Here is a 26,854-nt window from a genome sequence, read left to right as displayed (position 1 = left end):
TCCAACACCTGGGTCTTCTTGAGGGACGTTTCTGCTGTGTGTTCTTTCTCCTGTGTATGAGTTGCACTGCCTGGCTTCTTTGTAAATCTTGTGATTTTTTTTTTAACTGAAAATTTTGATAATAGATTAGAACAGCTCTGGCTATTATTCCCCACCACCACCTCTCTGGGTCTTGTTTTTAGTGTTGATTGCTTGTCCATTTGGTTGTTTGTCTAGTGACTTGACTGGACTCTTTAATGTGAAGTCTCTTTCTCCTAACTCTCACGACACTCCTCAGAAAGTGCACTGTGGGATAATATTCACAGTCACCCTGAGGTGATAGTTGCTTTACTAAGGTTCTCCATTGCTATTTCCCTCCATGATCTTCTAGTTCCCTAATGGTCTGCCTTTATTGATGTCACACTCAGCTCTTAGGCTCCACAAATTGCTAGCTGATTCTATTGTTTTCAGCCAAGTTATGGGTCGTAAATGGCTCCACATCCAAACCTAGTTAAATTTGAACCCCTTTGCAAGGACAGTCTTTGAAGCAAAAAAAAAAAAAAAAAAAAAAAAAGCATCTTCAACCCCAGGATAGCTCTTCTTAGCTGTCTGTTTCCCCAATTCTTTCTGTTCTATGATTTAACTTGTTGCTATCATTTGGTTACCAGCTTCCCTGGAATTGCTTACTGCTCAAATCCTCATTGTTTTTGATACTGCTCTCAGGCTTAAACTTGACTGCACTTTGTTCCGAATACGATAATTCCCCTTAGGGCTCGCTGTGGAACATTCTGCCCCTCCCACTGGACAAAATCCCCGTGCCAATGCTTTGGAGCTAGAAGCAAGGACCAAAATCTGACTCCCTTAGAGTGAGAACCCTGAGAGGCAGTAGCCTTCATCTTCCTGGCTTGTCCTCCCTCCTGGCATGCCAATTGGAAGCTCTGGATGAGTGGAGGTAAGGGACACCGGACCACAGTATTCCCAGCTTGCTTAGAATAAAGCTTCTACAATATGGAGCTAGGCAATGGGGAAGGAGAAATTCCAGCAGCTTGTTCCACTACAGGAAGAAATTGAAGCCCTCAACTGCAGCTAGGGACAGTGAAATTCCTGTCTTCTTGCCCAGGAATTTCTAGTTCTCTCCCGTGAACTAGAGATTTCACCACACTGAGCCAAGGGTGGGGGCAGGGTGGGGATTGTGGCTCAAATGCCATAGACTCACCATTCTTACAGAGGCTTAGTAACATTTTCTTAAGTAAATGTTTTTCCCATTCACTGTATGCCCTTATGACAAGCTCCAGAAACCTCAAATGATTGCTTTAAGGTTGCTCACCAGTTAGAATTTTTTTTTTAGGTTGAGGAAAGGATCTGTAGAACTTCTCACATTCTATAAGTGTTCCTTCTCTATTTCTTTAAAAAGATGAGACTTTCTAGAGATTTCTTGGAAAATTGGGAATAGAACCACCATTTGATCCAGCTATCCCTCTCCTCAGTCTATACCCATAGGACTTAAAAACAGCATACTACAGGGACACAGCCACATCAATGTTTATAGCAGCACAATTCGCAATAAGCTAAACTGTGGCACCAACCTAGATGTTCTTCAATAGATGAATGGATAAAAAAAACGTGGCATATATACACAATGGAATATTACTCAGCAATAAAAGAGAATAAAATCATGGCATTTGTAGGTAAATGTATGGCGTTGGAGAAGATAATGCTAAGTGAAGTTAGCCAATCCCAAAAAAACAAATGCCAAGTGTTTTCTCTGATATAAGGAGGCTGACTCTTAGTGGGGTAAGGAGGGGGAGCATGGGAGGAATAGATGAACTCTAGATAGGGCAGAAGGGTGGGAGGGGAAGGGAGCAGGCAGGGGCTTAGCAACATGGTGGAATGTGATGGACATCATAATCCAAAGTACATGTATGAAGACACAAATTGGTGTGAACATAGTTTGTATACAACCAGAGATATGAAAAATTGTGTTCTATATGTGTAATAAGAATTGCAATGCATTCTGCTGTTAGATATAAATTTTTTTAAAAGATGAGATTTTCTGAAGGCCAAGACTCAGGAGAGAACCTCATAAGAAACTCTGATAAACCAGAAGCCTGCTAAGTAGGAAGGCACGAGGCCTGACCTGCAGATCTGCGAAGGCTGTGCACTCCTCTTGCCAGGCCATGTGCCCATGTAGCTGTGTCAATCCAGAAGTAGCACATTTTCCAACATGTGCAGGAAGAGAGGCCCCTTTTTCGAATTCATACAAAGGCACCATGTACTTGCACAGCCCCAGAAGCCATAGAGACTCCAGTTGACGGGTTATGTAGGATGAGGCAACCATCCAGAGCAGTGGTTCCCAATTTTGGCTGCTCATTAGGATCACTCAGGGAGCTGTTGAAAAAATACCAATGATAGGGTCCCACTTAGACCAATTAAATCAGACCCTCTTGGGAAGGAGCCCAGCCATCAGTATTTTTAACAACCCCTCGGGGGATCCTAATGTACAACCAGGATTGAGAACCACTGATCTAGAGCCTGGAGCCAGGGGAATGGGATTCTTTGTACTCAAACACCTCAGGAGGATGTAAACTGACGGTGGAGTTCCCGCGCTGGCAGCTGTAACATGCTCCAAGTAAATAGTGAGTAAAATTGGCAGAGCAAAGTAAGTCAAATTACTGTAAGGAATTTCCGTCCTGAAAGAAATCACTGAAATTGTCCCCAAGTCATAAGAAAAACAGACAGTGACACTGTAAATATGGTTTCCATGCTTCCCACTGTCAGTCCTAATGGATGTGGCTCACCTACCCAAGCCTGGTTGATCATGTGCCCTCATGATGACATCTATAATGGCAGATCCTGCTGATTCCTTGGGCCATATTCTACTCCATCCTATGAGGCCCTCTTCACAGAGGCATTAACTCCCAAGCTCCAGAGCATGGAGCGCCTGGACCCCCCGGGACAGCCTGCTGGGCTTTAACAAAAGGAACCCTACAAAACAAATGGTGCTGAGAGAATTTATGAAATCTTCGGGGGATTTTCTAGGGCATTGGCTGATCCCTCCCTCTCATCGTGGAGGTTCATACTTGCAGGGAATCCTCTCTACGCCCCTGTATGTTTTTTTTTATTCCCTTCCTTTGTTCAAAAACTTCATCATTGGCCCAAAGAACTAGAGCACAGCAATATCTAAAAGGTTGATAGAGATCTTCTCAACGAGAAAAGGCTGATATGACTCGGCCCTCATCGTTCTCTGCCTAAAAATGCCAGCAATTGATTTGCTGGGGACCCACCTCCAGGCAGCCACTGCAGATATTAAATATGAGAAGAAACTTCTTTACCACTACTATGGCTTACATGAGGTGGGAGTGTGTCCCTTCAGGTCCACATGCCAGGAACATTAGGTGGCCATATTGAGAGGGGAGAGAACCTTTAAAGAGATGAGCCTTGATGGGAAATGCTAGGTCACTGGGGGTGCTGCCCTTGGAAAGAATTAATGTGGCTTTCATGGGGGACGGGGTTAGTCCTGCAAAAGTGGATTGTTATAATAAAGTGAGGCTGCCTTATGTGCTCAGTCCCCTCCTTGTGCAGGTTCTCATTCAACATAATTGATGCAGCTAAGGGTACCCTCGACACAGACCCAACAGATAGGGGCCACTGGATCTTGGATTTTCAGCCATATAACTGTGATGTCAATGAACTCATTTTCTTTATAAAATTTCCAGCCTCAGGCATCTTGTTGTAGTAACAGGAAAGGGACTAAGATAGCCTTTCTGAATCAAACTAAAGAGGACTTTGTTTGTTTGTTTGTTTGTTTGTTTGTTTTTTGCTGAGGGCCATTACCAAGTAGGAATGACCATCGAAATTTCCTTGCCAAGCGTACCCCATGCTGCTTAGAGGACATTCGATGGGACATTGCATGCATGTTTTAATAAGGTGACCTTGCTCAAGGACCAAGGCGGATTCGGGTTTAGAGCTGATCAGGTTTGAGGAAGTAACCGGCTCCTTGAGTTTAAGGCGTTGCCAGTTTAAGATAATGGGTTTTAGGGAAGTTGGAGATTGAAGATTATTGCTGGGATTAGGGTGTTCCTGCTGCTTGTTCCTGTTGAGTTCTCGTGAGATTAAAATGGGATTTGGAGATAGCCTCATGGAGTAGGTGAATTGTGCAGGAGACGGCAGAACGCGATTGCCCCTGGACCTGTGTGGAGGCGGTGTGAGAGCGGGAATAAAGAATTGCTGTTTGAACCTACAAAGGTGTGTGGTGGCTCGTGATTCTGGTGCCCCCCAAGACATCGGCAGTTTTTGTTTTAGATAGATAGATAGATAGATAGATAGATAGATAGATAGATAGATAGATAGATAGATATCAGGAAGAATTTAACCAAGAATCAGACTTATATTCAAACTTTAGCCTAGCTACTTTAAGCTATTCACTTTAACAAATTGATCATTTCTCTGTGTCTTGTCAACTAAACAGAAGAACTGACACCTAGTTGGGTTATTGGATTAAATAGTTGCAATGATGCACTTCACAGTATATCAGGTATCTACACTTCTCTTGTTCCCTCCTGGGTTCTCTTGCCGGGGGCCTGAAATTAAACAGACAGAGTGAGAAACTGATGTAACTCCTTTGAGAAACCAGCCTCTACCTCAGAGCAAAGTCTGTCCAAGGAAGGGGGCATGACCCTTGTCCTTGGAAAGACCCACAGAGCACTCCTATGCACATACCAACCCTTCTGAATTGTTTGTCTGCAAATAACAGGAGAGATCTGTGGCACCAGGTGTCCCTGACTCAGTCAGGCTAGGTGAGGATCCATAGCAACCACCTAACAACCACCAATTAGCATGAGACAGGGAAATACCTGGGATGCCAGCTGACCCGCCCAGTAGTTTATGGTGGTTGATAACATGTTGGGAAACCATGTAGTTCAGCACGTACACCCTTCGTGGCTTAAACCAATCAGTTCAAATGAATCCCCCGCCCCCTTGTACTAACCCATCACCCCTACCCAACTTGTTCCCACCAGTGAATGTGCTAATCATGTTTCAGAGTTGTTGTTTGATTTTCCCGCGGTGTGTGATGATTTGCTAAGAGATGCTATGATGTATGTGAAGTCCCTGCCTTCCCCAAAGAGTGTATAAAACTGCTGCAAACCCTGGGCTCGGGGCCTCTCAGCATCACCAGTTGCTGTGCGCGTGCAGAGGACCGAGCTAGCCCGCCATAAACACCTCTTTGCTGCTTACATCGATCTTGGTCTCTGGTGGTCTTTTGGGGGGTCCTGAACTCGAGCATAACAAGAGGACACATTAAAAAGAGAAAAACCAAGGAAGTCAACATGGGCAGCACACATACAGGTGGGGAAAACTCTGTGATAAGTAACTCATGGGGGTGTTCAGAATTGGGGGCTTACATAGTGTCTTCACAAAGAACAAATAAATTTGGAAGGGTTAGGGGAAGGGGATTAGGCTGTGAGGGAGCAGCAAGCCATGGGAAGGTAAATATATGGGGAAAATAAATGGAAGATAAAGGTAATCTTTGTAAAGTTTGTTGTATAGATTCCTCTCAGTGCTTTCCATAGGCTGATAGGAATCTAGAGTTGTCTCCAATGATGAAGCGTCTACCCTTGTTTTAGGCAAATAGGGTGAAGGGCAGAGAGCTTCTTTTATATATCTGCTGTTCCTCACTTGACTTTAGCTCAAAATAATATCTGGAGTGGCTGCCTGGAGGTGGGTCCCCAGCAAATCATATGCCAGGGTGACATGTTCTGATCCCCTAGTCTACCCTCCCAACATGCACGTACACACACACACACACACACACACACACACACACACACACACACTCACACACTTTCAGAGGAGAAGAGCGGAATGAATCCCTGAGTAATGAAATGCTTGGTGGTTAACAACGCCCTCCTCAGTGATGGAGTTACTAGTATTCAAGGAAGAAGACTGACTAATGAACCCCCTTCACAGCAGGATAGATGGCTTTTATGTGTGACTTAGATTTTTCTAATGAAAAAAAATATATATATATATATTCTTCTAACATCTCCAAAGCATTCTAAGCATCCTAGAATATCCCACACAATTTCCCTTTCAAGAGAATCACCCTAGAAGCCACTGACTGAGTAGGGAAATCTGGAGTATGCAGACCTCCCCTGTAAAATATAAAGAAAGTGATGGGATCCTGGTGATGGAGTTTCCTGGGAGGGATGTGTTACTCTTGAAGCAATTAACAAAGACATTTCTCTCCGTGGCTTTGGTGAGGTCTCTTTTCTTATCTTTCAGAGTGGCTGCACAGAAGGCAGGGCACCAGGAATTCTAAAGCCATCAAGAGACCATGCGGATCTGAGAACAGCCTTCCACCCTGATCCCCTGCCTCTCCCTCTGCATTTTCCCATCTCCCCAGACCTCCTGTTTCCTGCATTTAAAAAAAAAAAAATTCTTTATATTTATTCTAGCGGTCGCCTGCCATGCAATAAAAGAATGAGGGAAATCTCATTAAAATTATATCAAAAGGAAAAAGATGGAATAGAGCTTGAAATTCCTGCAATCTACACACAATAACCCAATCAACTGGAACACACAGGTTAAATGGAGTCCACCCTACGGTGAGCCCGGATGATTAAGCCCCCTCCCGGGGAATTGCTACCTTCAGGATACCTAGTGGTAGCCATATTAAAATGCAACCATGAAAATACCTCACATTTTAGAGTACTTTTAACCTTCCTCCTTACTTTCACAACTATTTATCTTACTGACTTCTGCAGAAGGACCCTGGGAGGCAAGAAAAGCTATTGCCATTATCTCATTTTGAGAGTTACTGCAGAGGAGGCCGCAAGTGTTCTCTGGGGTCACCTAGTCAGTGGTGGGGGTAAACCCACAGAAAGAGCCAGAACTTGCTTCTTTGCACACCTCCTTGTCTCCCTTCAACAGGAACCAGATAAAAAGAATGCAGATGACAGACTTAAAACATGTGCCGTCATCTTCCTCTCCCTCTGCTGATCATCTCCCTTGACATAAGCACAGTATTTGGCCAAGGCCTGAGATGTCGGGTTCCCTGAATCCATCTCAGCCTGGAAACAGGAGCAACAAGAGGACAGGACCCACACGCACCACAGCGCTGTCAGAAGCAGAGTAAGGACTCAATTACTTACTAAATTTGGGTTGATTTTTTTCAAAGTTAACTTGGGAAAGTTTGGCCTGGGCATATTTTTCCCATCAAAGCCTAGGAGAATTGGACTGTCTGGGGGCAGTTGGCAGGCTCTTTAACATTAAAAAAGCAGCCCTCAGATTCCAAGAGGTTGGAAATCATCACTTCAGACCCTTCTTGGCTGACCCTCCACCCACAATTCACCAGTTCTGATTTCCATCCCTTCAGGGGCCTGATCTCTGCTTTCCAATGATAGGAAGCTAATATGATAATATAATACGTATTAATAATTTAGTGCTTACCCTTCCTAGGTAATGTATGTGCATTTTAAAATGGGTCTTTTTAGACAACACGCTTTAATCCAAAGCAAACTTTCTGACCCGCGGTTCTCTAGCTGTGACCTCTCACCTGAAGTCCCAGACCTAAATATTCTCTGCTTACTAAACATCTCCACTCCAACCTCCCAGAGGCATCAAAATTTAATATATCCAAAACTGATCTTCCATTTTTATTCTTTACTTCAGTTGATGACACCACCAATCACCCATTATCAAAGCCCGATGACTGGGAGTTATTCTATATTCCTTACTACCTACCCCCAGTCAACGGCTCCATCAGCCTAACTGAGCATTTCCCAAATTGGGTTCTAGGAGCATCGTGTCAAAAGGCAGAAATAGGTTTCCTGATAAAATAAGCCTGGAAAACACTGGTAAGCCTTTATAGTAAGATTTAACAGCATTTCTAATAGATGGCCCTGAATTACAAATACCCAAATATATCAAGTAGTATTTCCAAACTCATCAGCCCAAGGAACACTTATTTTCTTTGCAGAATCTCTTGCAGGACCTACCTATTATAGAATGCACTTTGAGAAATGCTATAAAGACATATCTTTAAACTGTGTTTTATGATCATAAATTGTCTTCCATGATTCTGTGGTATAGATATTCTGTGATGTTGTAACAGGGCATATGTCAAAAAAAAAAAAGAAAGAAAGAAAGAAAGAAAAGAAACACTTAGGCATTACAGGATTTGAAATCCAAAAACATGAGAGAAGATATTTCCTTCCAAATATTTATTGAGCAATCCTAGTCAAAACATCACTGGTACTTTGGAGGCACTTCATGAGGTGTGTTTATGCATAAGCAGAGGAGAAAGTCCGAAATGACAATGGACATGTGGCTGGTAGGAGCCCCCGCTGGGATGCTCTGGTAAAGGGGGAGGGGGAGTTGCCAGGAGTATTCTCCATTGTTCTGCATTGTTTGAATTTGTTCTAGCAAACAGATGTTACTTTTATAATTTGTTTTCTTGAAAAAAATCAATACAGAAAAAAAAACAATAAATGAATTAAATGCCTGGGTATAGTAAAAAGTATTTTTTTTAAAAACCCATGTGGAAGAATAAAAATACAAGAAGAACCAAGGCATTCTTTAAAAAGTAAGACTGTGAGCCGGGGGCATTGGTGCATGTCTGTATTCCCAGAGACTCTGAAGGCTGAGGCAGGAAACTGCAAGTTCAAGGCCAGCCTGGGACAACTTAGGGGAGACTCTGTCTCAAATTAATTAATTAACTAATTAATTAATTTAAAAGGCTGGGGGTGTATTCAGTGGTAAAGTGCCCCTGGGTTCAGCCCCCAGTCTCAGAAAGAAAAAAAAAATGAAAACTGTGTGAGAACTAGAGCTACCAATTCTCGTACTCAAAGCTGTGGTTACTCTCTTTTTTTTGTGGTGCTGGAGATTAAACCCAGGGCTTTGTGCATGTGAGGCAAGCACTCTACCAACTGAGCTATACCCCCAGCCCAAAGCTGTGATTACTCTTTATGTGAGAAAGTGGTGTGGGTATGCACAGAAGGTCCCAACTTACGGTGGCTCAACATAAAAATTATTGGTGGTATATTTGCCTATACTTCAAATTTTGAGTTTGAGATATGGGGAAAGACTCTGTCTCGAGGTGCTGGGCAGCACCCAGGCAGCGAGAAGATCATGAGAAACAGCAGCTGGCACTCGACAGTGGGCCGTGCAGGTTAGGTATATTAAGTGCATTGTCTGCTTTTTATGACATTTTCAACTTTCAATGCGTTAATCCAGATGTGAACCCATCTTCTGTTGAGCAGCATCTGTAAATGGACAGATGAGTTAAACCCACAGAAGCTCCACAATAGAGGCAATGGGATCTCAGCACCACACTCTGACCTCCTAAGTCAACCTGCCATTGTGTGGGGCAGGGGGACATGACAATGCATATATGATTAGGTGGCATCTCAAAGCATTGGAGAAGGTATGCTTAATGCATTTTACTAAAACAATATATGAGCTATTCCCCAAATTAAGTAAGCTTGGATTCCTAATTCATTTCTGTGTGTGTGTGTGTGTGTATGTGAGAGAGAGAGAGAGAGAGAGAGAGAGAGAGAGAGAGAGAGAGAGAGAGAGAGAGATTTTGGGGGGGTTTTGTTGTTGTTGTTGTTGTTGTTGTTGTTTTTGCTAGAGATGAAACCCAGGGCCTCTCCCATGCTAAGCAGGCCTGGTACCATGGAGCTACATCCCCACCCCCTTAACTTATTTCTTACACCAAAATAAATTCCAAATGGATCAAAGATTTAAAAGTTATCTATGAAAACACTGCAGTAGAAGAAAATATGGGCAACTATTCTTATAATCCTGATTTTGAAAGAAGCCTCTTTAATGTTTACAGAAGTCAGAGATTATAAAATTAAAGACTGCCTAGCAGACAGCATAAAAATCCTCTAAAGCAAAAGTCACTGCAAAGTTAAAATGCAAACAACACATGGAAGAAGATGTGACATGTAGGACAAAGGGAATGTCTTAGCACCTAAAGGCCCGCTGTAAATCACTGAGAAAAAGGTGACTACCATAGACCCCCAAGATTATAAGTCCCTATTACTTACATTTAGCCTTGGTTAAAATTACAGTTAAAATCAGAGGCCACAATTTTTTTTGGTGTGTTTATTTATTTATTTATTTATTTTTATTTATTTTTGCATTACAATTCTTAAAGAGGCCACAAATTTTTAATAGCAGAAGAGAATACTGAAAACGCAAAACACTGCACAAAACTTCAGCACTTTATTTATAATGATAAGGAAGAAACAAACAAACAAACAAAAAAAAACCAGAAATACTACCCAGGTCAGAGTGAAAGTTCTTTCTTATCCTCTTTATACTTAATTATATCTCATTATTATAAAATTAAACTCAGGATAGATCATCGGCAGGATTCTGCTTTATATATGATATTTTACTGTGGCACAGCCTTTAATCTTGAGATGAAAAAGTACACTTATTTGTTTGATATAGGATGTTTTACTCGTTGTTCATTTGTACATGAAAATGAATTTAAATTAATTCAACCATGTGATATTTAACCCACTGAGTTTTATTTTACTGGCATTATTTTAATAATTCAACCAGGAAGGAAATAAGGAGGAAAAGAATGAAGGGAGGGAGGGAGAAAGGAAGGAAGGAAAAGTGTGTTCCAATGTTCCTGGAACTGCAAAACCACTTCTCTTTCTCCTTAAATAAATCACAATGCAAATAAGAAAGAATGATAATTATAGCCAAAAAATAATACAGAACTTCAACTATCTCTACAACATGCTTTAATAAGAAAATTGACTTCACAAGGATTATATCAGTCAGGACTGCTTTTAACTAAAAGCTACAGAAATTCTAACATTGTCCAAGCAATAAACACATTTAATTATCTCAAATGACAAGAAGACTGATAGGAAATTCCAGGAATTGATTCAGTCTCTCACTGATGTCAGCTTGCTAGGTCGATATCTCCATGATTCTTTTACAAAATTCACCTCCTTAAAAAAAAAAAAAATAGTAAAAACAGCTGAGAAGTTTCTCTACCTGGGAAGTCCTCCCAGATCCCAAAAGGCTGAATCATATGTCCCTCTCCCGCCAGCATACAAATCAGCCATAGCCCTTGTCACGCGCTGTTCTGTGAATTTCTGATTTCCTGCCTGTCTTCTCCATCACAGTGACAGGCTGCTACCTGACTTCCAGCACCCAACAATGCCTGATGTACCAGGAGACCTTCAGTAGTCGTTTTTGGGGTGTTGAACGCAGACATCACGTAGTAAGCAAGTAGAAAGAGTAAGGGGAACCCATCTGCTCTTCTGCTTCTCTTTGATTTCACTTAGAACCTTCTAGCTAAGTGGTAGAAAGCAAAAGGGAACTATTCTTGAAATTCCCGAAACCAAAGGAATTGTGATCACTCAAAACATAAACTGGAAACCCACCCTCGTGAGACCAGAGTCACTCATGACAGTACACAGATGCTGTCATGGCCAAGCTGGACCCAACTGGACCCCTGAGAACTTGAGCCCAAAGATGCACCTGTTCCAACACCACGTCACACATCAAGAGAAGGTGTAAAAGATGAAGGTGTCTTTCATTCTTCCCTTCCGAGTCTCTGAAGAGACTCACTCCCCAAATAAAATAGATATCCTCTTTTTTCACTTCCGTTTCTTCCTTCCCAACAAACCCAGGGGAGCCCTTTACTAACCTCTTGGAGGAAACCGTCTCCCCTCTCAGCCTCTGTTGGTCACTCGGGGATATTGGCTCATGATAGATTCAGCCTCGATTTAGGCTTTGGGAACATACAAACCAAAGACCAGGGTCTACAGAAGATGGTGTCGGACTGCCTGAGTGGGAAATATGGAGAGAGAGAGAAATGAACATTGATGCAGAATTATTCTCTGACCACACTGTTCTGATAAATGTCTGTATTCCCACAGAGGAAATTTAGACTTCCTCCTGGTTCCCCAGAAAACTGGGTTCTGTTTCAAATTCAGTTTTCCATAACAGGAATTTTCGTAAGCAAAATTTTCTGTGGTAGTGTGGAGGCCACCTTCCCCAGGCTCAAGGAGGGGGTTCCTTTTGGAAAGCAAGTTCTTCTTCCATTTATCTAGAGGTTGCTAATGTAGGAGCCCCAGGACTATTCTTTCCGCATTTACAGACCCATCCACCAGAGGGAGTCTGGCCACAGGCAAAAACTTCACGGCTGTTTGGTAGAATTCCCACCAATGTTAGATGAGCCTTGTGGTGGGTGGGGGAGTGGGTTCCCCAGGGTAGGTGACCCAGATGAGGCTGGATGGGCTCCTGAGAAATTCTCACCTGATTCTCGATTCTCATGAGTCAAGAAAGTCACACACTCTGGTCTGCTCTCACCTTAGTCTTAACTTAGATCTGTCATTCTCAACTCTAGTTCTCCTTTATTATTTTTCCTACAAGAAAAGCACAAAGAAGGGAAATTGTGTTTCCCCAAACTCTTGGAACTCTGCAAAACATTGCCTTTCTGAACCTGGGCAGTATGCTGCAGAGTTCTCTCTGCTCCTAAGAACAATGTCCCCAGGTGCCCAGAAACTGCAGCAAGATATGTGCCTAATTATAGATGTGTGGGACCAGCTGTGAAAAGGTGCTATCCCCCCACCTCCCCACAAAGCCTGAGGAGTATTAGGTGAGGATCAACTGCCCTTCCCACTAGTCCTATCAGGATCAGAGCTGGAATCACTCAGTTCACTTCTCCTTTCCTTCCAAGAAGAGTCTCCTAAGAATCAAGTGAGTCTCTTCTCTGGGTCCAAGCAAGGCATAGTCCTTCTGGGTTCGACCAACCACAATCCCTGCTCTCCTCCTTCCTTTTCCTGGGCCTGTCCCCAGGGGTTAAAACAGTCTGACACTTTTTAAAACACAGTTCTTTATGGTTCACCCCTATTTCCAAACTCCATGATTATTTCCAAGAGTCCAGCTCATCTCTGCCCTCCCATTCCCTACCTGGGTCCTGGCCTTTGCCTCAAAATGGCACTCCTCCAGTTCCAGGGATTGCAACCCTTCCTTTAGAAGCTTAAAAAACCCCAATCTGGTTCCATTCATATGGCAGGTACAAATCATGGTTCATAACGCTTCATTTTGCTAACTCTTTGTTTTTATATTAACTCACTTAATTTCTCTATTGATACCATATTCTTCTAGGGTGGTAGAAAATCAGAGGCAGCCAATTTGGAATCTACCCTCTTTCCCCAGGGCTGTATTTAAGTGTGAGGAGCCGCACACAGTGCTAAAATGTGTGGTCTTCACAGGAGGCCATGGAGTGAGTGTCTGCTCTGTGTTCCTCCATGGCCCCTCGGCCCCCGGCTCTCTCCACAGATGCTGCCTCTCTAGCAGGGACACAGGAACCCTTTGTTCTTTGGGTGCCACCTTGTGGCACAACAGCCTCTGCAAAGCTGTGTGTGGTCTCTGTAGCCAGCAGTGTCGCCACCACCCTCCCTTGTGTCTAGCACCAACATCTCTCTCATCCCTTCCCCTGGCTGTCCCCTCCACTCCATGGCCCAAGAGAATCTTCTAGTCCAATCCTACCCCAACAAACTCTTACCTCCATCCCAACTCTTCTAAGTTCTCCCTGGGGAGGTTTTAGAGACCAAAGCTACTTCTGCTTTCTTTCCAACTTGTCATGTCCCCTCTCTCAGATCTTTGAAGAATTCCTGCATGGGATGGAGCGGTAAAGAGGAAGAGGAGAATAATAGCCTATGGCAATAGTTTTTATATTAACTCACTTGGGAGAAAGAAAAAAATTGTGGGTTCCTATTTAATTTGTTTTCTCTTTTTTTATTTCTCAACTTGGGAGTTTTTCATTTTGTTCTTGAGTTCATGTTTTTAAACAGCTTCACAGTTGCATGGACTCTTATCTGATTTGGAAAGGTTTTGCTTTTAAATCTCAGAAGACACCAGAAATGGAAAGATGCCTTCCCTAAGCAAGCTATTTTCCTTCCTTCTCAGGTCCTGAGCCTTGCTCTCCACTCATCCCCAGCCTGGAAGTTTGTTTGACGCTGTCACGGAGAAGTCTGGACTCACTTCTGTGGCAACACCCCTCTCTCCATTATTCCACTCAGTCATTCCTCTGCCCACAGCTCTTCAGACCACTTCACATTTCATTAGCTGCTTCATCAGGAAGGGAAGGGAAAAGTGGGGTAGCTCAAAACAACTGCCTGCTTTTGCTGATTTCTTTGTTTTGCACCGGAAAGCACTTCTGCAACTCGGTGGGCAATTCAAGCACAATCAGGAGAAACCCCTCTTGTCAACGCCAATTCCACTCCATTTACCGGCAGCTGAACAATGTGCTGTTGAAGTGGGGTTGTTAGGAAATGAAATAGATTGGAATTTGCATTACATATTCTTTCAATTATTTATGGTTAGGGGTAACCCGTATCAGTGACTCTTCCCCTCTACCGTTCTGAGTCATCAAGAGAAGGCAGAAAGAGAAGTCACTCAGCACTTTTGGTCAGGCCTGCTGGTGATTACTGCTGACTGTGCTGAACTGATCTTCATTAGGAGCTCTGCACCCTGGCTTCTTACTCTAGCCGCCCAGACCTTGGAGGATATTGGGGTCCAGGGCCACCTCTCTGTGGAGCTGGAGGAGACCAAGGGTGATTTGAGAAGCCTCACCAGGTACCACCTGTTCTCCCTTCCTGAAATCCCCAGTACTGAAGTTGCTTTTCAGACTGGTTTCAGAAAAAGTCTGACGTAGTCACTGAAGGATTCTTTGTGTGAGGTTGGGACATGATCCCTTGAAGGTCAGTGTTAGAATGTATTTTTGTGGCCAGCTTGCCATGGGGAATCTGCCCTAATTTTCTCCCATTTCAGCTTCGCCAGCTATTCCCTGAGAAGGCTCAGAGACTCTGACCTTGCAATGGAAAGTTTTTATAAATAACTTCAGGACTTTGACCCTAATGGTGAAAGGACAGGACTTGACTATTCATTGTTTAAAGACATATTAAGTTAACACTGGGACTCCAAAGAATACACAAAACAGGATTCTACCTTCGAAAACAAAGGAAGAGTCCAAGTCTTCAGTTAAATCTAGGAGGTAAGCCAGGCCTGGTGGTGCATGCCAGTAATCCCAGCGACTAGGGAGACGGAGGCAGGAGGATCACAAATTCAAGGCCAGTCCAGATAACTTAGCAAAGACTTCAGCAACATAGATCCTGCCTCAATTTTTTTTTTAATTTTAAAAGAACTGGAGATATAGCTCAGACATAAAGCACCCCTGGGCTCAGTCCCAATTTATTTAGTACCACTAAATAAATAAATGTAGGAGGTGAAGCACAAAGAAACCAAGTTATTCTACTTGCCCATCAGTCCAGGGCTGGAGATCAACCCATATTCTTATGCCATTATTCTCTTGGTTTAGTTCATTCTTCTACCACTCATTTCTACCAAGTTTATGCAGGTATTTTGGTGATTTTTTCTTAAGTTGTTTTTCTTAAGAAGGGCTATATAGGAAAATTGGTGGAGTGCATCATTAACAACAAATAGGGAATTATAAAGAACTGATATGGTAACTAAAAGTAGCCTGCAGAATAAGAGCCCAGAGAAAAGGAACATAAACAAAATTAAAGGGCAGCATTTGGAGGTCCTTTAATTGCATGGTAATTGGGAGTCAAAGCCGAAATCTATGTAGAATCCACAAGGCCTATTAGGAGTGCAGAGGACCAATAGCAAGTCAACCAAAATTAGGAGAAGGAATCAGACCTTAATTGTAAACAGAAGACTGATCATTAGCTGTTCCCTTTCCCTAGAGTAAGTCATGGATAGTTGCCTGACATTATACATTTTACTTTAAGTACAAAAAAATTACACAAGTGGCCTACTCATTAGCAGGTTTTTCTTTGTTAGTGGTCATCAGAAATCTAGCTGAAGTCCAATGTTTAAAAACATCTTCTCAGTTCTTCCAAAATGCTCCTATATTCATTCACTCCAGGTCTCAATCGCAGACAGGGGACCCCACTTCACATATGTCTATGAGAGCTCATTTGTGGCTTTGGACCAACTCACAGCCCAATTACATTTGCAATGAAAATTTAGTTAACCCAAAGATTTTTAGAAGTGTGACTCAGTCGATACATTTCATTTTTTTTTAAATAGCAATAAGAGAGGATTGTATATACTCTCACCACAAAGAAATAAGTAATAGATATGCTAAGATGCATGATTTAACCCACAACGTATCCAAGCATCACATTGAACTCCATAAATACATACAATTATGGACTGAGGTTGTGGCTCAGTGGTAGAACATTTGCCTAGCATACATGAAGGCTTGAGATCAATTCCTCATACCTCAAAAAATAAATAAATAAAAATTTGCCAGGCACAAGGGCACACGCAGATAATCTCAGCAACTCAGGATGCTGAGGCAAGAGGATCACAATTCAAAACCCACCTCTGAAACTTAACAAGGTCCTAAGCAACCTAGGGAGATCTATCTCAAAATTTTAAAAGGACTGGGGATGTGGCTCAGTGATTGAGTGTTCCTGTGTTTAATCTCCAATACCCCCCCAAAAAAATAAAAATGTTTAAAAAAACTTTTAAATGCACAATTATTATGTGTTAATTAAAAATAAAAAGTTTGGGGGCTGGGGTTGTGGCTCAGCGACAGAACACTTGCCTAGCAAGTGTGAGCCCTGGGTTTGATCCTCAGCACCACATAAAAATAAATAAACTAAAGGTATTGTGTCTAACTCCAACTAAATATATATATATATATATATATATATATATATATATATATATAATTTTTTAAATGAAAATAAAAATAAATAAAAAGTTCAAAAATGTATCTTACTACTAAGAAGCAGAAAATTCTGTTCAAGAGTTGTCACATTCATGTTATAGAGATAAAAAGGTCAGTAACAGCCATAATTACATATACATTGGTACAGAATGAAATGATACTGAAAGTGGCGACATCTTTTAATACCCACGCTTATCATATAGCAGTCAAATGTGATTTTTTACTGTTTAATCCAGCCATACCATCTACAAATGCAGTAAGGCTCCACTAGTCAAATACAGTAGAGTAACCTGATGATGAGTTAGAAATGACAAATTATGAAAGACATTGTTGAACTGGCAGATAATATCAAAAAAGCATACGTTGCTAATATAGGGGGAATACCCTAATCTCTTAAAACTTATTTGCTTTGACTCTAATATCCTACAACTCCTTTGTCAGATCCTGATACTCATCTGCTCTATATGGGTTCTAAGAACATTTCTACAGTATTAAAATAAATTAGAAATCACTCTGTTTTTGTTTGAGCTCACTAAACATTTATTAGGTAGGGGGTTTTAACTTCTTGTTTACTTTTTTTTTTTTTTTTTTTTTTTTTTTGCTTGGGCACAGAGTTCCCCAAGTTTTTAAGGCTGTACTAAGACTTTCATCCACTCTGCACCTGATAGGTAGAGATGGTGTGGCAGTTGTTGGAAAGATTATAAAAACATACAAAGTAGCCTAGGACTGATATACAGAAACAAATGCCACAAGAGCTCAAAGGAGGAAAGATGGCTTCCAGGAAATGATCAAGAAAGTCTTTGTGGAGATGAAAGATTAAAAACCACATCAGGAAGGGTGAAAAGAAACCTGTCAGATAGTTGAGCAGATATTCTATTCATTTATTCAGCTTATATTTGTTGAGTCACAAACTGTGGTGCAGAATGACATGGCTGAAGGTGCAGAGGCAGATGTGCCCAAGAATGGGGCCAGTCACTACCAGAAGACTGGCCACACTAAATGCAGTAGTCACAGGACGGTGGGGAGGAGGCCTGGCTGTCCAGGTGTGTCAGACAAGACTATGAATGATCTTGAATATCAGCCTAAGGAGTTGGGGCTTCCCTTCTGGGCAACATGAAGTCACTAAATGCTATTACCTCGTATAGGTACAGACTAAAAAGTGACAAGAGAGAAAGATCAAAGAGCCCACACCAGATCATACAGAACTGAAGTAGACAGCAGTCAGAAATGTGGAACTGGGAGAAAAAGGCATCTTGGACAACCAGGAAGTAGATTCATTAAACAGGACAGAGGTAAAGAGAGGTCCACAGGCTAAAAACTGAACAGGAGCAGTTGGGGGCACCTGAGGAACCAACGTCATGAGTCAGGAGTTTTGTGAGAGCAAAATCCAGAATGTTGCAGATTTTGAAGAGTGACTGGAAGGTAGAAAGAGACCACGCCAGGGCAGAAGACTCAAGAACTAGGGCTAGGGTGGGCTGGAGTGAGGGATGGCATTATCTCACCAACAAAGGAATCAAAATAATAACAGAAGAGACCTAGGAGGGTTTGCATGTCTTTGGGAAGGAGCCACAGGAACTGGAAAAATTAAAGAGACATGGAAAAAAATGATTCAGTTGATGGAGTAAGAATGTATAGTTTTGAAAGTTCTTTATAAGAAGTAGTAAGTAGAGTACAAATGCCCTGGTTTCCCAGTGCTCCTAAAACATGCCACCACGGAGTCAGGCACAATATCATCACATTGAGGGAAAAAAAAAAAAGATAAATGGAAGCAAAAATTGAAAATGCTAATCAAGGCCCAAAAATATATGAAATCAAACACAGTTATCCAATGATGAAAACCCTCACCCAGTACCTGGGTTCGTTGTGCGCTGCTATCACAGTGATTTATAAAGAACAGAAACATTCTCGCCATTCTGGAGGCTGGGAAGTCCAAGGTCAAGGTGTGGGCTTTCCAATGTATCCTCACCTGGCTCAAAGCAGAAGGGCGTAGGACAGAAGGACACTGAGTGTTGTCCACATGCAGAAGAGCAGCAGAGAGAGCGCCCCCTCCTGCTCGATATTTTTATAACAGCATTAATGAGCTCATGAGGATGGAACCCTAGGACCCCAGCACCTCCCATTAAGCCCCAAGATGATGTCTCTGTACTCGCCGATTGCTCTATTGCTGCATCACTACAAATGTTCCTGTCAATTAGATATTAAGTTCTGAGATGGATGCTAGCCCCTTTACAAACGCTGACACTCATGGGTGCCCCTTGAAAAGCTGGGTTCCCCAGCTGTGAGTCTGATGGATTCAACCTGACCCGTGGAAGTAATAGAAAGAATGAGGAGAGGATATGTCTGTACCAAAAAAAATCAATAAAGGGTAGGCTGCTTCTGTTCACTTACCCTTGGCCAAACTGGTAGAATTCTTAATAGTCTTTTAATTAATCAGTAGAGAAGAATTAGAACAAGCAAGTAAAATGTAGCACATGATTTCAAGTAAATTCCCTAAAAGTGACTCCAAGTATTTTGCTGAGAGAGAGACAAGTCTTTGAGCTGAAGTAAATTCATTGTTGAATTTCTGAGGTGCACACTTTGAGGGAGGGCACTTGTCCTCAGAAAACCTTCAGCAGCTCCTGCCTCTCACAGAGAATCTCCCATAGACCAGTGAACAAGAGTGTATTGCAAAAGACTCGGCGAAGAAGAGGTGTGCAGGCTCTCTGAAAGGTCCCAGGGCCTCTTGGCTTTGCCGATGAGAAGGTTAATCCCAATTCCTGTAAATGAACCAGATTTGAAAATAGGTGTTTAGAAGCAGCTGCGGCCCCAATGCCAAGTTCACAAAGCAGCCAGGCAAGAAGCATGTGCAGCCACCGTTCAATGATAATAGGTTTACCAGGCAAACTCAAGGCCACGTTGAGGATAGGGGAGACAGTATTTTACCCTGTTTGACCTCTTAGGAAAATCACCCTGTGCATCCTGGGAGAGCAGAGCCGATAGGAGGACATGCCCTTTTATCCGGGTTGATAGTCTCTTGTTACCAAGCTAAAATTAAAAAAAAAAAAAAGTTTCCAGTTACTTTTACAATTATTTCATGTTATTGTATGTATTGGAGTGAACCAGTGTTTGTCCAGTTATTATTAGGACACAGGGCTATGCAACTGAGCAGGCAAACACAAGAGGAACAGGGACAACTCCCATTTTCTCCCAGCTCACATTCTTGAGGGCAATCTCTGTCCCCACAGACAACAGACACATTTGGAGACCACCCAGAAATCCTGACAGCTCTCCTAACAAGAATGCTCAGCCAGGTGGGCTTGGGGAGACTGATTCATAATTGTCCTGTCTAAAAAGTACCACATTTTCACTACTTTGTTACTTTTATCAACCCAAGATTTCTTTTAAAAAAAAAAAAAGTTTAAGTATATCTGTGCAATGAGAAAATTATATGGGCTATTAATTTTGCATATGCCTTTTTACATAAAGATCATTGGGTTTTCAGACCACTGGTTCCATGTGTACATACACAGATCAGATTTTAGCAGCCTGTATGAGCTCCTTTGCAAATGCGAATGTCTCTTTGTTAATAGGAATTCTTGTAGTGGATATATATATATACACACAAATATATATGCACACCATATACGGCGTGAGTGATGCTTTCCCTCCCCTTGATTCTCAAGATTTACTAAACCAAAATCTTCCCCAACTGCAAATAGAATACATGTTTATTTTAGAAAACTTACAAAGTAAAAGAAGTACAAAGAAGGAAAATTAAATCAGTCATAAGCCTTTACCCAGAGATAACCACTTACCATTTTGATGCATATATTTCCAATCTGGTTTTATATGCATAAATATTCTTGGGTTGTATACTCTAAAATAGAATTATACTGGGCATATTATTCTATAAACAGCCCTTAATTTGTCACACATTTTCCTATATTATTAAATAATCTTCTAAGCATGATTTTCAATGGACATATAAAATGCCACACAATGAATTTACCTAGTTATTTTATCATCCCTGTTGTTGGAGATTTGTTTCCAGTATTTTCTGTCAGTAGCCAAATTGTGCTGAACATCCTTTTATCTTTGCTTAAATAAAGAATTAGTTCCTTTAAGTCTTTTAAGTCATATTGCTGAGTCATTGGGATTAGGCTATTATACAGACTTTCTATAGTTGTCAAATCGCCTTTCAGAAGGATTACACCAGTTGTCATTCCCACCAGCAGTGTATCAGAGCTTGCATTTTCCCCATTTGCCGTAGTAGTTTTCCTATTATTTTGACTTTCTGTTTCTTTGGAATAGAACTTTTTCTGACCATATTCTCTAGACCCATAAATGTACGGCACGATTAAACATGTTCCAACACTGTCTTCTGCAAACCTGTCAGTCAAAACTAGCCACTAAAACATATTAAATCTGATTACTAGACAATGTTCTTTTTTAATATTTATTTTTTAGATGTAGTTGGACACAATACCTTTATTTTATGTTTATGTGGTGTTGAGGATGGAACCCAGGGCCCTGCACGTGCCAGGGGAGCACTCTCCCGCTGAGCCACAACCCCTGGTCCTAAACACTGTTCTTCTGTGACTACAAATTCTCACTTCCTATGGCTAATCTTTTCTTTTTCATCCCCACAAAATATTTCTGATGAGACATCTACCTGCTCTTAAGTAAAAATGAAGGTAATATCAAATATTTGGGGATAGAAACTCCAAATGTGGTTCAATACAATGTCATGAGGTTTTGAATTACAACACTCTCCCTGGAGAGGCGGGTCCTCCACAATGGCTGTGAGGAAGGTCTACAGAAGGATATCAGAGTACACAGACTGCACCAAGTCCAAGAGATAAGACTGATGGCATCCAGGGTGGCACTCACATATCCCCCTACATGGCTGTAAAAATAGGGATACTGGAGGGGGCTGGGGTTGTGGCTCAGCGGTAGAGCGCTTACCTAGCATGTGCCAGGCACTGGATTCGATTCTCAGCACTGCATAAAAATAAATAAATTAAATAAAGGTCCAACTACATTTAGAAAACAAAAGGGAGGGGGGGCATGGCAGTGGGCTTGTTTTATGTAATAACAAATTATCTCCCGAAAGAATAGATAATTACTTAGGATAACTTAAAACTAGGTCTGAGCCTGATAGAATAACATAAAATAGGATGTTTACAAAGTAATTTTAATTAATAACACTTGAATGCTCAATTTTTCTCATCTAAAACAATTTGAAACTCAGTAATTAGTACAAGAGGTGACAGTTAAAAAAGTCTGACCCGAAAGCCCTTTACTACCCCATCCAGCCCCCTCATTCACCCGAGGAGAGAGAGAGGCCCCAAATGTTCAAGGAGAACTGACGCACAGAACTAATCTTTAATTTATTGATTTGCTACCTGACTGGAAAAAAAGTAGCATATCAATAAGTGGCTTTGGTTAATAACTTAAGGTCCAAAAAGAAACAGGGAGGGTTTGCTGGAATATACTGAGCACATCAACGTTTATAGAGAAATAACATCAAGAACTCCTGGGAGAAAATTGGTGCCTGGATGAGGACGCATACGTACCAAAAAGTATAGAAACTCTAAGATCTATTTTACAAAGTCCTTCCTTTTCTTTTCTGCCTTAATTGTTCAAAATAAAAAACAGCAACAATAAGCTGGAAATTTTTGGATAAACTCATCTACAAGCAGCAAATGGAATGAATAATTCAGAACTCTAGGATCCAGCAAAATATGACTTTGTAATTTGTGACTTTATGCTTAATTATAATGATCAATTAAAGAAATCTCTGTGTGAAAATTAAAAATAGGAAATCCTAAAATGATAAAGCTAAAAAGGAAAGTAAAAGAAAAAAGGCAATGATATAAAATTAAAATAATCCTTAATTCTGAAGATGAAAATGGTCCCTGAACATATTTAAATTACTTTGTGCTCTTGCAGTCTTATATTATTCTTTCATAAGAAGAAATTGTGAAATTTTCTTTTCTATCAAAAGAAAATGTTGCTGAAACACATTTTCTGAGTGGTCTAAAATATGACATGTTAATAATTCAGAGATGTGCAAAATTATCTCTTGTTAATAAACATGGAAAGTTGATCTTCAATAACATTTTACATAAACCTTATAAAGGTATATGTAGTATAAAATTTCAGATGCTTTGAGTAATGAAGAGAAGACTAACCCATAATATCATCCATTGATACAATTATTAAATTGTTGATATATATTCCTTTCTAATACACTTGACTTGTTTATACCTGTCATCATACCTTCTTTTTTCACTTAACAACATATCAAAAGCGTTTTTATTTTTGGGACTGGGGATTAAATCTAAGGGCACTCTATCACAGACCTTTCTGATTTTATTTTTGAAACAGGGTCTCACTAAGTTGCCCAGGCCAGCCTCAAACTTGTGATCCTCCTACCTCAGCCTCCCAAATAACTGGGATTATAGGTACATGCCACCGTGCCTAGTTTCAAAAGCATTTTTAATGTTACTGCATGATTGCTTCCAAATGGTCCTTCTATTAGGTCATAATTTTTACTGTTTTTATTGGACATTTTTAACTACATTTATGTATTGCCAAACCACTGTGATGAACATCTTAATGCATATGTTTTATAGTAGAGTGATTACAAAACTGTCAACAATTCTTCCCCTTCCCATGTCCATGCCCTCTTGCCACGTACCTGCCAGTACCCTCCAATTCTGAGTCTGAGCTCAGCCAACATGACTTGCTCAGAAAGGCAGATACCAATAATCCTAGGGCATGCAAACACTTGTACATTGAGATTTGCCACATTGTCATACTGGGAATGGTCACCAGCTGAACAAGCACTGGCTGGCTTGCCTCCCATCTGCAGACCTACCCACCATGAACATGTGAAAAGCCATCTCTCACCACCCAGCTGCTGGCCAACTCACCAACCCAACACAGATTTGAGCAAGCCTTCCTAAACAGGAAGGCGCTGGCCTCAGTGAGGAGAGTTGCCCACAGACCTTGCCAGGATTTCATTAAGACCCAGAATCATGAGCAGAATAAATGAGTTTTGCTTCAAGCCACTTTGTTTTGAAGTACATTATTATACAGCAAAAGTCAACTGATAGAGGTTCTTTCTATATTTCCTTATGCTACTGTCCCACAAATAAATTTACTGGATCTCAGGGCAAGAACACTGACTATTCTTTAGTAATCACAATCAGCAGTGAGCAGCCCACTTTCTCAACATTCAGTGTCTTCAAGAATGAATTAGTTGGGCTGGAGTTGTAGCTTAGTGGTAGAGCACTTTAGTACATATGACACACTGGGTTTGATCCTCAGCACCACATAAAAATAAATAAATAAAATAAAGGTACTTATTGTGTCCATCTACAACTAAAAAAAATATTTGAAAAAAAGAATGAATTATTTGTGTAACTATTATCTGAGCAGTTCCCACAGCTTTCCAAGATTCTCTTCTTCTGTCACCTGAACGTGGCATATAAGATGTCAATGAGTTGGAGGAGAGCACCTTGCCAGGATTTGCTGAAGACCTAGAATTCCAACCCCAGTTAAGAGGCAGTTCATGGGGGTCCCCATCTTGCTAAGAATATGGACGTTTTCCTGTCCTCTGGAAATTCCTGTATCTGCTTCAAAGACTCTATGATCCCTCTCTTACCTTCTTTTACTTATTTCTTCACAGCATATTTAACATGCTTATAATTTATTATTTAATAATGAATTTATTATTTATTTCTATTGAAATGTATTCTGAAACACTTTGTTTACAGGCACATAATTATATTGGTCAAGTATTGAAATGTTAGCATTTTGAATGTATTGAGTTCAAGAAAATATATTATTAAAATTAATTTTACCTGTTTTCTTGTTGTTATTGTTGTTGTTGTTGTTAAGGTTGCCATCAGAAAAGTAAAGCTTGTGTTCACGGCTCACATTGTATTTCTACTGGATAGTGTTTAGTAGATGCTTTCAAGTCCTGGATGAAAAGGATGCTCATTTAAACTGAATGATATGGAAATTAATGGAATAAAGTTAACAGCAATATGGAAAAATGTAAAAACTCACCTCAGACAACAATACTGGATCGAAGTGTGGATTAGGAGTTCTCCCTTTGACATAGAAACATGGAAGTTTAACTAAGCCTTCAGTTGGTAACACAGAATCATCACAGAAGGCTAGAGGTCACTAGTAGAGTGTGTGCTCAGCATGCTCAAGGCTGTGGGTTCAATCCCCAACACCAATATTCAGAGGAAGAGAAAAGGGAATCTCCTAATCTGTGGTCTTTAGAAGCAAGATATGGTGACATATACCTGTGGTACTAGCTACTTGAGAGGCTGAGGCAGGAGGATCTCTTGATCCCAGGAGTTCAATGCCAGCTGAGCAACAGAGCAACACTCTATCTCTTTTTTAAAAGGAAGAAAACTATTATGGAAGCATGTCATCCTCAAACCCTACCACCAGCTCATACCCCTGGCCATGGTTTGTCAACCCCAAATAGCCAACCTTAGCTTATCCACCATAATAAATCTTATCTAATAAGTAACTGTTTTCAAGACTGGCGGGGCGGGGGGGGGGGGAAATAAAATGCAAATATAATTAAATAAATCAAACCCATAACATGAACAATTTGTATTAAATCAGGAAAAAAATTTATATCGTTGGCATAATCAGTAGGCATCTGATATTAAAGCAATTGTAATTATAAAAGAGTTTGAAATATTAGGGATTCTGATAGATTACTGAGCTTTGTGATTCCTACTTAACATGTAAAATTGTTTTTAGGATTGTCCTGAAAAAAATTAAGAGAATTTTACCAAACATGTTGGAATGGTTCAGGAAAACTATTTCTGTTTATTTATCATTTGTTTTACTATGTGAACTTAGTTTTTAGATTTATGAGAGTTTTGAAAGTAATTGTTTTAGAGTCAATAATTTTCCCTGTCAGGCATTCAAAGTTCTATAAAAGAAAATAAAATCTATTAAATTTATTGGTGTATTTTTAATGTGTAAGGAATTAAGCTAAATTGGTAAATAGGATTGGTTGTTTCAGTCTTTCAATTTTACTTAATTAAATACTCTGAGAAAAAAATGAAGTTATTTGTTCTTATGTTCCTAGATTGGTAAATTAAAAGCTTAATTAAACAGATTTAACGTTTTTAATTTTTATAAACTATTAATTTAAAACTCAAATATTAAAAAATATTCTTCCTATGTACAAAGGCCCCACTCAGGATATGATAAAAATCAGACACAACAGCGAGGGAAGGTATCCAAAATTCTTGGAAGAAAGCCAAGTCCATGCTTGTGAAATTAAACTTACTTGCTGGGCAATTTTTCCATTAGAGGATTAAAAATCCATTTCTAAATGAGGAGAGAAAGTTGTGATTAGATTTCACCTCCATTCCCAGATCTTCCTCAGAGGCTAGAACATCTTGGTCCTTGGAAATACTTGCCTAGTCATGCTTATGGAACCGGGTGGTTGGCAGAGGGGCCACGTTGGCTAAGGGGTGTTGGGCGACTCTGACAGTGAAGCAGTCCGCCTTTGACAGAGGTATCAAACACGACCTTCACATCATCCTAGACTTGGAAGAAAGGGGCTGTAAAAACTGAGTGACAGGCTAGGCATGGTGGCACTCGCCTGTAATCCCAGCAGCCCCAGAGGCTGAGGCAGGAGGATCATGAGTTCAAAGCCAGCCTCAGCAAGAGCGAGGCGCTAAGCAACTCAGTGAGACCCTGCCTCTAAATAAAATACAAAATAGGGCTGGGGATGTGGCTCAGTGGTTGAGTGCCCCTGAGTTCAATCCCTCGTAGGCCCTGCCCCCCCAAAAAAAGAACTCCTGGAGTCATGACATTTCTGTTTTATTGTTGGAAGAACCAAAGTTGGGCCTCTCCTAAGAGGGGGACTTATTCCTCATTCTGACCGTTCCTAAATCTTCTGTTTGTCTACACTGGTAGCCGTGTGGGCATGCTGGTCTGGACTTGCCTCCTATTCTGACTCCTTTCAGAGCGAAGCAAGAAATAAGACCAAAAACAGTTTGGAAATAAATTATAGAGGACCTAAAACAAAGACCAAAGGGCATTTATTTTATTTAAAAGGCAGTGATGAATTGGCAAAAAAAAAAAAAAAAAGTTAAAGCA

The 26,854-nt window shown here is 40.9% G+C and overlaps 1 long non-coding RNA gene across 2 annotated transcripts; it reads right to left on the bottom strand.

Annotated features, from left to right (window-relative positions):
• Positions 1–10,129: 10,129 nt before the first annotated feature.
• On the bottom strand, positions 10,130–25,287 carry LOC120886218 (uncharacterized). Of its 2 annotated transcripts, XR_013429627.1 has the most exons (7): positions 24,782–25,287; positions 24,574–24,692; positions 19,112–19,747; positions 13,526–13,634; positions 12,325–12,380; positions 11,660–11,798; positions 10,130–10,955 (listed from the first exon to the last, which is right to left on the bottom strand). It is a non-coding gene; the product is annotated as an uncharacterized LOC120886218 (long non-coding RNA). The 2 variants fall into 2 exon arrangements; XR_013429626.1 differs by having other exon boundaries at positions 24,574–25,287.
• Between the last annotated feature and the right edge of the window lie 1,567 nt (positions 25,288–26,854).

Source organism: Ictidomys tridecemlineatus, chromosome 13 (assembly GCF_052094955.1).
Source record: "Ictidomys tridecemlineatus isolate mIctTri1 chromosome 13, mIctTri1.hap1, whole genome shotgun sequence".
NCBI lineage: Eukaryota > Metazoa > Chordata > Mammalia > Rodentia > Sciuridae > Ictidomys > Ictidomys tridecemlineatus.
The sequence above is the reverse complement of the archived record's forward strand: the minus strand, read 5'-3'. Positions and strand labels throughout refer to the sequence as shown.